The 10698-nt window shown below is 37.5% G+C and overlaps 1 long non-coding RNA gene across 1 annotated transcript in view; it reads left to right on the plus strand.

Moving 5' to 3' along the window:
• LOC123521281 overlaps positions 1-10007 on the plus strand; it is a 280459-nt gene extending 270452 nt beyond the window's left edge. Inside the window, exon 3 of the long non-coding RNA XR_006679750.1 lies at positions 9952-10007. This is a non-coding gene — a long non-coding RNA (uncharacterized LOC123521281). The remainder of the gene's footprint in view (positions 1-9951) is intronic.
• Positions 10008-10698: the final 691 nt, after the last annotated feature.

Genomic DNA, 10698 nt, shown 5'->3' on the forward strand with positions numbered 1-10698 from the left:
TCTACTTGGTCCCATAGGGTCACCTAAAAGGTGACCTATAGGCCCACCAATAGGAGCCTATGAGCAGAAACCAACTGAGTGGCAGTGAAAGCAGTATACAGTGTGTGTGCGTGTATCGTATATACTGGAGGATAAGCCAACCCAAGTATCAGCCAAGGCACCTAATTTTACCACAAAAAAACTGCATTAACAATGTGCTGAAAAACTCAGCTTATACACATGTTTATAGGTATATAATTTTACTCCAAAACATTTTTCAACAGCTTTATTGGCACATAATTTACATATCATACAACTGAATAGTTCAATCATTCAATCACATCAAGGAGAATTGTGTAATCAGCACCACATCTATCTTAGAGCCTCCCCCACCCGGGGTTTAATCACTTTTAAACTGTGAGTTGTGCAATCATCAGTTCTAGTGCTCTCTCCTCTCCCTTGTCTTCATTATTTACTGGCGAAATATAGCTATTGTTAAAATAATATATTTACTTCTTTTACACTATTCCTTATGAATTTATTTCATTTTGTGGATAAGAAAATGGGACTCATAGAATTTAACAGTAAAATTAAGCCTGACCTCCTGACCCCCTGACTTTAATTGACTATACTGCTAAAGTATACCATATCATAAACTATTTGTCAACTCAATGTGTACTTCACACTAATAAATGACCCATATTCTCTACTCCAGTCTTCTCTTTTCCCTGGCTGTGAGAAAGTGGTAGAGAGAGCCAGAGGGCAGAAGAACTAACCTAATGTTGAAGATAGTATGAGGAGACCGGCGGGGAGAGTGGGCAGGATAGCATCTATGGGAACACAGTTCTCCAGTATATGAGAGAATAGGGTAGGGTCATGAGGCAGCGGAGGGAATACACTGTCTATATGCCTGGACCACTAGCTTTCTGGGTCTTGTTTCTTCATCTGGAAAATAAGGAAAACATTCACCATTTGCATAGCCAATACGGTAGTCTCTACCCACATGTAGTTATTGAACACTTGAGTTACCAGTCTGGTAAAGGCTTACATTTTACTATTTAATTAATGTATGCACTTTAAATTTATGCTGATGTAAATTTGTGTGGCTAGTGATTATACTGGATAAGTAGGATTGGTCTGAGAGTGATGAAACACCAATCTTGTTTTATTATAAAGATAAAATAAGGTAAATTACATCTATGCGCAGATAGCACTAGGTAAGTATTAGTCTTTGTGATGGAACAATATTTGAAATCTGTGTTTTTAGGAATTTTCTGTGCAAAAATCTGAGTAATAACACAGAAGACACAAGCAGAACTGAGTTCTCAAATTGTGTGGTTCTGGGGTTTAGTTGTGATGACTTGGCCAGGCACTGATGGAAGAATCTGTGAAATGGTTGAGTATATTTTGTTTAACCTCAGCTGCTGTGTTATGGCAGAGCACAGTGTCTCCCAACTATTCTTAGCAGTTAAACACTCTCCTACAACAGGCAGGTTGAGTAGAATTGAACTTTTAAAAAGTGCCTTGGGGCAAGAGGGATCATTTCATTCTTCTTCACTGTCCTCTGTAAATCTTTCTGAGAGGAAAAAATAACCCTATTAGAGTCCCGCCTTTTGGCTTCCCTTCAGCTGAAGTTGGTTGTGAGGCAGTGGGGTTGTGTGCTTAACATTCTCAGAGGCTGTGGTTCAATCTAAGATTCAGCTCGAGCATCTTACCTGTGCCCATAGCGATGAGAAAATTGTCAAGATTAGATATGAGTGTCAGTTTTGAAAACAAATTGTCTGCCTTTAGGAAAGTCAAAACTGAAAAACTGAATTATACCAGGAATTGGTTATGATTTCTTGTGAAACTTTATGTTTTCCTGATGGGAGTAACATAAAAAAAATAAATTTACATTGTCAAGAAAGGTTTATAAAAGTGTTGGTTTGACGAAGTTGTTTAAAGAGATTCTTAGATTGAGCAAGTGGATATGCTGGTTAGTATCAGTTTGTGGCAGCCACGTCGCTTCTCCACACTGGATAAGAAAGGCAACCTGGAAAGTTGAACTGGAAGGCTCTCTGTGATCTGGGATAGACAACTTAATTATAATAAACTAAGGGAAGGGGTACCTAGGAGCTGCATAATTTTAAAAAAATTTAGTTACATGATTTGTGTTTAGACTCTTTTATAAAATATATTGACCAATACATTAGTTAAAATCAGTGGTTTTCCTGCTACTCTTTCTCCAACACGTGTCCTACAGTGACCCCCACTCAGAAGGCAGCTTAGGACCAGTGATACTGATTAACTGGCTGAATGCCTCAGAAGCTCAGCAATGAGGATTCTGCAAGTTTTCAAAAGACTTATTTGAAATTGGATGCCTCACTGGGTAAAAATCATTGACCCTAAAGGGATGCCAAATGTCTACTTTGGTCTACCCCACAATCACAATCTTCTGTGGTTCCTTGTAACATTCACAATCCCTGCTTTAGGAGGTTTAATCAAAATATTAGGTTTACAAGGCATAATTGACAACTAATCTGTCATTTGATTGAACTGTGGTGGCTCGCACACTTGTTGTGATGCTGGAAATGACACCATGGGTATTTCAAATAGCAGCAGCTCACACAGGATGGACAGATTTCAGCAGAGGTGCCAGATTAAGATGAAATAGGAAGGATAATCCGGTTGATCTACTTATTTAAAAGAAGTCCACTGGAACCTATGAATACTGCAGACCGTTGTCTCCTACAGCACTGAAAGATGACCACCTCAGGTTGGAAGGCACTCAAAATATGAGCAGGGAAGACTTGCCTCTCCAAAATAAGAGTCAACATTAAGGACATGGATGGAGTACAGTTTTTACACCTTTTGCTTGTGTGACTGGACAGGGAATTAGAAGAACCCACTGCAAACATTCATCAATAATCAGAGTATGGAATGTGCATAGTATGAATGTAGGGAAAGTGGAAGTCATCAAAAATGAAATAGAACACATAAAGATAGGCATTGTAGACATCATTAAGGTGAAATGGACAGGTATTGGCCACTTTGAGACAATGATATGGTCTACTGTCTTAGGGCCACCACCTACCTGTCAGTTTTTCTTATTGTGGTGGCTTATATGCTGGTGTGGTGCTAGAAGCTATGTCACTGGTCTTTCAAATTCCAACAGGTCCAACCAAAGTGAACAGGTTTCAGCAGAGCTTCCAGACTAAAAACAGATGAAAAGGAAGGAATAGACCACCTATTTCTGAGGAATTAGCCACTGAAAACTCTATGGAAAGAATGACAATACTATCAGATACTGAAAACTTCATGTTGGAGATGGTGCCAGAAGATGACCCCCTCAGGTCAGAAGCCATTCAACCGATGACGGAGGAAGAGCTGCCTTCTCTAAGTAACGAATTGGATGAAGTAAAACCTGTAGGAGTAAAGCCTTCAGAACCTTCATTTTCTGAGGAGCATGAACCTTTAATCTACCAAGTATTAATCTAGCAAAATTTGAAGTTGTAAAAGTGGAATACAACTGAAATGGATTGGTATTAGCCACTTTGAATCAGAAAAGCATGATTTATTATGCTGGGATCAAAACAATTAAAAGACATTGCATTCAAATTACAAAAGGATATCTCATGACCTATGTGAAGTATATGCTGTCTGTTCTACTATACCTCTCTGGTGGCTCTAAGTCAGAATCAACTAGATGGCAAAGTTTGTTTTTGTTGTCTAGCTTAGTAGAGTGTGTGGCTCAAGTCAGACCCTTAGTTTCCTTGGGGGCATTTTTAAGATTCTACCTTAGGAGAGAGGATGACTTAGACACCATCCTTAGTTTTCTCTGGATGGGTATCTATACCAATTCTACCATACTGTTCTTTCACATATCCCACCACCTGGAATGGCATACTTCTGTTTACTGAATGAGCTTTGCTAGACATTTTTTCCTTTTGGCTCTGGACCCTGCATTTGACTCACCTCCGACTGAACTTTGTGTTTGGACTGAACAGCATCCACCACCATACATGTTGACCAGTTTCTGTGGGACGTTGCCAGTGAATCACAGAACCCAGGGAGGAGAAGGGCTGGGGGTGGGGCGGAGAGGAACAGATTCATGTTTTGGAAACATTGAACATTTTTGGATATTTTAAATTTTAACTGCTTGAAATTATTTTCATATTAATTCTTTAATATAAATTATTACCACAGTCGAGGTGAAACCGAAGGAAATGAAAACAAGTCCATGAGGGCCAAGATATTTTCTTGACTATATCCCACCTGAATTAAGAGAGCATCTCAAGAGTAGATTTGATGCTTATTTATGACTGAGCACCAGATGAATAATGTGATGATATCAAGAACCACATAAACAAAGAAAACAAAAAGAGAGAAAGAAAGAGAGAAACAAAGAAAGAAAGGAAGAAAGAAAGAAAGAAAGAACAGATCATAGGGGATGTCAGTAGGGACATTTAAACTTGTTTTGGAATGTAGATTATCTAAAGCAAAAGGAAAAAATATGAAATAAATGAGCTGGACAGATAGTTCAAAAGGTGACTTGAGAAGACAAAATAAAGTATTTTAAGGATATGTATAAAGACCAAGAATGAGCAATCCATAAGGAAAAAGCACAATCAGAATTTCTCAAATTGAAAGAACTGAAATAAAAATTCAAACTCAAGTTACAATATTCAAGTATTTCATGGGTGAAATATTCAACAAGGCAGTGAGTTAGTCTGGGTAAACTAGTGAAACAAATTCACAGACACTTATATTTATAAGAGAGGGTTTTATATAAAGAGTAAGTGTACATTAAGAAAGCATCCCAATCCAGTGCTGTCCATGCCCCTATGTCTGACACCAATCCACAAAGTCCTCTTCTATCTCACAAAACAGATGCAATGAACCTGCTCCAGCACCCAGGGCTGCATCAGGGTAGGTCCATGCGGCTTCTCCTAGGGAATGTCTTGCAGGAAGTGAGCCTTGCCAGCTGAAGAAGGGAACTGGCTAAGGCAGCTGCACCCTGGTCTGACCATCATAGAACAAGAGACCCGAGAACTAGAAAGGCGAGGCTCTTCGAGCCATTTATCCCTCCACCCTTCAATTAACCCCACATGTGTTTATTGGCCAGGTTGGCACAATAAACCTTAACTACCTCAGGCAGTAAACATATTAAAAAAAAAAGTTGAAAGGAATACACAGAATCACTATACCAAAAATATATAGCTGACATTCAGTCATGTTAAGAGTTATGATATGGCAATAGTATTGAAGGGGGAAAAAAAGTCCACACTGTACTGAAAAATGGGCTTTATGATTGACTGAATACCAATTGAGGTTTTTCAACAAACAGGTACATTGTTGAGAGTACTCACTTATCGATGCCAAGAAATTTAGAAGGCAAACTACCTGTTCAATCTATTGGAAGAGATCTGTATTTGTGCCCATTTCAAAGAAAAATGATCCAATATAATACAGAAATTATTTTAAAAAGAATATTCCCAAATAGCACACACAGCTAAAGTTTTGATGAAGATTATTTTTTAAAAGTGCCTGTAGTAGTACATCAATAGGACACTGCCAGAAACTCAAGCCAGATTAATCTTTTCTCTTCTTCTAAATTTCTATTGATTTTTTCTCTGCCCTTTGTTTGAAATAGCTAACAATTATTCTTCTAAACTCCCTCGTAAGAAGATACCGGTTTTTCTCCATCTAAGATACCTTCTCGATCTAATTTTGTGTGTAGTCCACTCAGTCGTGCCATCTTTTCTTGTTCTCTCATGTACGTAGGCAAGCCAAATTTAGAAGAGGGCACTGAATGTGGGATACCATTGCTGATGTCAAATGGATCTTGGCTGAAAGCAGAGAATACAAGAAAAATATTTACTTATTTTTTTATTCACAGTACAAAGGGATTTCAACTGTAGATCATATCAAATTATGAATAACACCAAGAAGAATAGAGATTTCAGCATACTTATTTTTGTTCCTTGGAATCTGTGCATGGGTCAAACTTCTCTGTTAGAACAGAATGGAAGGATACTACCATATGGCTCAAAACCAGGAAATGCATCAGGGTTGTGCCCTTTAAACATTTTTATTTAATCTGCATGCTGAGCAAGTAATCCAAGAAACTGGACTGTGTGAAAAATAGTGTACCATTAGGATTGGAAAAGACTTATTATAATCGGATATATGCAGATGAAATATTCAACCTTGAATATAATTGGAGATATAATTGGAGATTCACCCTTGCCTGCTGAAAGTGAAGAAACTTCGGGCATTTGATGATGAAGATCAAGTATTATACTCAGTAAGGATTACAATTCAATGTAAACAAAACCAAAATCTTTACAGCTGGACCAGTAGACAACACCATGATCATTGGAGAGAAGATTGAAGTTGTTAAAGATTTTATTTTACTTAGATAAACATTTAAAGCCCTAGGAATCAACAGTTAGGAAATCAAATGATGCATTGTATTGGGCCACTCAGCTACAGAAGATCCATTTGAGCGGTGAAGAGTAAAGATGTAATTTTGAGGATGAAATTGTACCATGGTGTTTTCAATCAGCTTATATCAAAGTTGGACAGTGAATAGTGAGGACTGAAGAATTTATACCTTTGGATTATGGTTTTGAGGATGAAAATTAAATATACCATTGTTAGAATCATGAACAAATCTATGTTGGAAGAAGTATAGCCAGAGTGCTCCTTAGAAGGGAAGATGGTGAGACTTCATTTTACATACTTTTAAACATAGTATCACGAGGGAGCAGTCCTGGGAGTAAGCCATAATGCTTAGCAAAGTAGTGAGGCACAAAAGAGAAGAAGACCCTCAAGGAAATGGGTTGACCGGGTAGCTTCACTATCTTTACAAAAGTTAAATTTGAGCTCCCTGTTGCAGCCTCTGAGCCAATCCACTTCCTTGAAGTTCTTCCTCTGTTTTTGCTGACTCTCTCCCAAGCTTGTTTTTATTCTGTTTTATATCGGATCATTATGAATTGGAGCCTCCTACAGAGCAACTGCTAATAGTAACAATTCTCGGACTACCAGGTCAGATAAGGGAGCTAGCTATGGCATAATGCTGAGTATAGTTATACAAATATTTCATACTCTTCATTCCTCTTACAGAATGATCAGCAATTTAAGTAGAGTGCCCTCTTTTCTCTCCCCAAACGCCTTTGTGCTGATTTATGAGCGTCTCTGAAGCTATTACAAATTGGAAAAGACTTATTATAATCGGATATATGCAGATGAAATATTCAACCTTGAATATGGGGGGTTTCATGCTATAGTTTTATCAACCCATACTTGCATTTCTTAAGCATGTATTTGTGGAGCAGGGTATGTCACATTTGATTAGGACAAGTGGTAGGCTCCAGGGAACATTGAGGAAGCATCTAGTATTCCATTGTGAACATTGCTATTGTTTTTAGCAATAATTCCTTGGAAGACTTTATCTAGCAGCAGCAATTGCATCGTTTCATTGGGGAGTACAGTGCAGGTAGAGAGACCAATTAAATGATTTTGTAGTTGACTCAGTCAGCATTTTTCCCCACTGGATGTTAGTAGGTGGCAGGAAAAGGAAGATTTTTATGGTTAAATAGGTTTAACTCAGAATTGGTAAACTTTTATTATAGGAGTTTGTAATTTCATCCTCTAATTGGAATATAGTAGATGCAGCATTTTTCTGATTTATTGGGTCATTTAAAATGCTCTGAGAGGGGGATGTCTCTAGGCCTCTGTTAACCTGGAAGATCCTTTGGTAAGTGCTCGCAGAGCCATATGAACTAGTGTGAGGGCCGTGGAATGCACAGGAAGGCAGAGTCACAAGTTTCTTAAATGGATCCATGACCAGGGTATGTGAATATTTGTGCCTGTTCCACCTAATCCTCATTTATCACATAGTTTATTAACTGACATTAGGATTCATGGTAATGGTAAAGAAAATATTTACTCTGTTTTGCATATTGCTAACATATGCCTCATAAGTAACAAAAGCTAGGCAAGAGCATTGATCACTGTGGGGTAGGCTTTGTGTGAACTTTGCAAGACCATATTTGGAATAGTCTGGCAGATTTGTAATTATGCAAATTGGGAGTCATTCCTCCATTTCTTGATTTGATGTGGTCTTCCTCCATTTTCACAGAGTGCTGACTTTTGCTTAATGACTTGGGTTTTGGTACCTAACTATGTAGATAAGTAAGAGGTGGGTGTACTCCTGACCTGTAGGTGGTAATAAAGGAGAGGAAACCAAACCATATCCATTGAGTTAATTCCCACCCAGAGTGTAGCTTTAGGACCAAGTAGAAGCTTCCTATAAAGTTTCCAAGGCTGTAAATCTTTACAGAAACTGCCTCAACTTTTGCCAATGGAGTAGCTAATGGATTCAAACAACTGACAGTTTGAGTGTTTTCACAATTAAATTACAAAACCTATTTTAAAAGAGAGGAGTGTGGGAAAACAATTAAAATTTCAGAATATTTATGTGATTTCAGGAATTCAGGATCTTCTTTTTATTGTCATGAGATTTAATGTTTGTTTGATCTTTAATTGCTTCACAATTACTCATTTTTTGTGGCCCAACTAACCTCCTTGAAAGTAAGAAAAATGTTTTTCTTATATTATATTTTATTTGTTTTCTTATTGAAGTTTGTGTTATTTTATTATGTAAATAAAACTGTTAACAGTACATATTGATGGCATGCGCTAGGTCATAATGAAAGGGGTTGATGCACTAGCAACAGCAACAGACTTGAATGTATTAGCAGTAATAACAATGGCACGGGACGCAGCAACATTTGGTCATCATGGTTTGACATCACATTGACAGCATATAAACAACAATTTGGCTTTTACTTTACTTTTTTGTTTCTGTTTCTGTTAGATTTGTTCAAAGTTTAAACTTGGTAATAGAATCTGGATTATGGACTATTACATTTGGGAAATAATTACTTTATTACTTTACACTACCCCTAGTCTCCACACACACCCACTTCCCCATCTTTACTCACTGCCCTACACACACACACACACACACACACACACACACACACATCACAAGGAGAGAGCCAGGCAAGCATGGAGGAGAAGGGCTCTAGAGAGAAATTTCTGTCCTTTCAGTTAATTAGAACCTGCTGTATACACAGCAATACTGAAAGCAATTCAAGTTGACTGCAAGTTGGTCAAGGGAGCATTCTGATTTGTTTCATTGTGATATCCCCTTTCATATCTCTATGCTGAGCAAATTGTTTTAGAAATGGATTATGTACTTGCTGGCTGGAAGCTTTTGGTCACTTCTTCATGTGGAGTATTTAACATGAAAGTTTGGCTTTTACTCTATATGAACTTAGAAAGCACAATCTGCTATTTCCCATAGAAATCCCTTCAGTTGAAAATTCTTTCAATTAGTGTTTTGTAATTGCCTCACATTGCTGATTTTTTAAAATATCATTTTCTGTTATTTTCACCTACTTTTACTTATTGAGTAAGAGATGCCCTTCACCTTTTCCTACCAACCTGAGAATGTAAATGCAGACATTGTCACGTTTCTGTGACTTATCCTTGATCAAAGCTTCCCTGCCTTAGATCCTAGAAGAAACAAAAGACCCAGTGTTCTGCCTCAATTTCCATCTCATATTTTAAAAGCCATCAGAAAAATTGGTGGGCCATTTACCTCATTGTAGGAGTCCCCTGAGTGCAGCTTTCAGGACTCTCTCAGGACCCATTAGGGACACACATTAAACTGACCTGTGGACCCATTCTAGGAACAGCATCCGTATGTAATAAGCGCATTTACCTGATTAACCTGCTTTTATGAAAAGTGTGTGTCATCGAAATGCCCTGTGCTGTTTAATGTATTAGACCATTCTGGGTGGGATGAGTGAACCACGTTAAACGACCTTATTAGAAAGACACTTGCAACAGTTAACAAGATGCCTTGCTCTACCTAAATGATAACCAAATGCATTTTTTTAATTTATTTGTTTCAAATAGGTTTTGCCTGGCATTCTGCAGAAGCATTGCTGTATCTTACCGGACAGGAATACAGGTAAACACATTTTCTTTTCCTGATTTCTGATTATAGTTGTTGGTGGGTTTTTATGGCTGGAAATTGTGAAATGTTATTGCCTAATTTAGATATTTAGTTATTGTTGTTTTTCAAGTTGGTGACTTTTGGTGCAGCGTTAGAGTAATTTATTCTCTGAGAAAAAATTTTTAAATGAGATAGGGAAATAGAGATAATCAGTCTGATGGTTGCTATCTGAGTTCAGAGACTTTTAAAAAAATTTACTAAGGAAAATTTTTTTGATAATTATTGTGTTTGAGTATTAAGGGAAGGTACTTGCTTTATTAAGTTGGATATATTGGTTTCAAGGTTGTTTGTTTTACTAATTATACTTATTTACAAAAACAGCCATGCTGTTATGGGCTAGCTTGGAATGTTTGTGTATTTGGAGTCTGTTGATGATCAAGGCATTTCTTTGTAATCACAGTAGGAACTGGCTGTCGTATTCTAAAGAGCTTGAGGATCTCAATGCACAGACAAATGGATTGCATGTCCTGAAGTGGGAAATTGAACCATGATGTGATTTTTAACTGTGGAGCAGAGAGGTGTAGCTGCAAGTTGTATGTGTGGAATTTTGCGTTATTTTTAAGGATGCATAATAGAGTAAAAAATAAAATATAAGTGTTAAACTTTGTTTTAATGAAAGTAATGGAGAGCTACTTGTTTGCATGTTA

The sequence above is a fragment of the Echinops telfairi genome, unplaced genomic scaffold (genome assembly GCF_000313985.2).
Source record: "Echinops telfairi isolate 266 unplaced genomic scaffold, ASM31398v2 ScPeMD7_9;HRSCAF=40, whole genome shotgun sequence".
NCBI classification, from domain to species: Eukaryota; Metazoa; Chordata; class Mammalia; order Afrosoricida; family Tenrecidae; genus Echinops; species Echinops telfairi.